General features: G+C 39.8%; 1 pseudogene; it reads right to left on the bottom strand.

Annotated features, from left to right (window-relative positions):
- Nucleotides 1-242: 242 nt before the first annotated feature.
- LOC119804407 lies at nt 243-948 on the bottom strand (annotated as a pseudogene).
- Between the last annotated feature and the right edge of the window lie 227 nt (nt 949-1,175).

The raw sequence follows: 1,175 nt of genomic DNA, 5'->3' as shown, positions 1-1,175 counted from the left end.
TTTCCTTTATTTCCTTTCTGAAATGCATTCCTGTCTTTTTCTGATGTGTGAGGTTTTCTTTTATCTTATATTTTATTTTATTGCTGTCACTTAGGAAACTGTTTTCTAATAAGAGACAGAAAGGGGTTGATCCAGATGGGAGGGGAGGCAGGGAAGGAAGCTGGGAAGAGGTAGAGGTAGGAACAACTGTAATCAAGATATATTATATGAGGAAAAATATATTCTCAAGAAAAGAAGATTAATTAACTAACTAAAAAATAACAAGGAATGAATAAAGGAAAGTAGTCCAACATGTTGATCCTTGAAGTCCAATCTAATTTTTTAAGCAGACTGGATGTGAGATTTATTACTGAACATGATTTGGTAGGGTAAAGGAGAGCACCGTGAAAGCCCTCAGGAGTGTCTGGGGCTTGCCACTTGTCCAGGGGACCACAATTAGGAATATATTTGACCCCACAGCCATCAGAATCAGTCACTTCTCAGCACCATGTCTTCAAATTCATCAGCATTAAACTTAGTAAAGCCTCATTTCTTGAGATGTGGACCTTCTGGCGGCCGGGACTTGAACTTTGGCTCTACAAAGAGCCTCAATCACATGTTCCTTATTCTGCAGCTTAGTGCGGGATGGACGCGATGACCTGGCCAATATGAACCCTGGCCACTGTGAACTGGGGCTTCCCAAAGGCACCCACGCATACCTGTCTGGAGCCTGTCGGCCCCAGCACAGGACAAACATCTTGTTGATTCGGATGACATGAAAGGGTGAAGCCTCACTCGAATATGATAGCCATCCTTGCCACAACTCTTTACCATGTGTTTGTTGGCACAAATATGGGCAGCCTCCAGAGCTTCGGAAGAGAGTTGTTTACTATTCATCTGACACCATGTGGCCACAAAGCGGGAATTCATCAACCTTTGTGCCTTCTTCTGTCCCAAGTCAAAGCCCAATATAAATTTTTTAAAGGGTCAATGAAATTGTATTGTCCAGGATAAATTAATAGAGAAAAATTTGAGTCCACAATTATTGAATTTACTTATAGTGTTCTAGAAAGCATAATTAGCTATCAGCTGCTTAAAAATTCATAATTTTCTCATTTGTTAAATGTATGAAGCATGTATCTCTATGATGAAACACTAATTTTACCCTATTGTTTGTATCAGTGACTTTTAAATGA

The sequence above is a fragment of the Arvicola amphibius genome, chromosome X (assembly GCF_903992535.2).
Source record: "Arvicola amphibius chromosome X, mArvAmp1.2, whole genome shotgun sequence".
NCBI classification, from domain to species: Eukaryota; Metazoa; Chordata; class Mammalia; order Rodentia; family Cricetidae; genus Arvicola; species Arvicola amphibius.
This window is presented reverse-complemented; position numbering and strand designations above follow the sequence as displayed.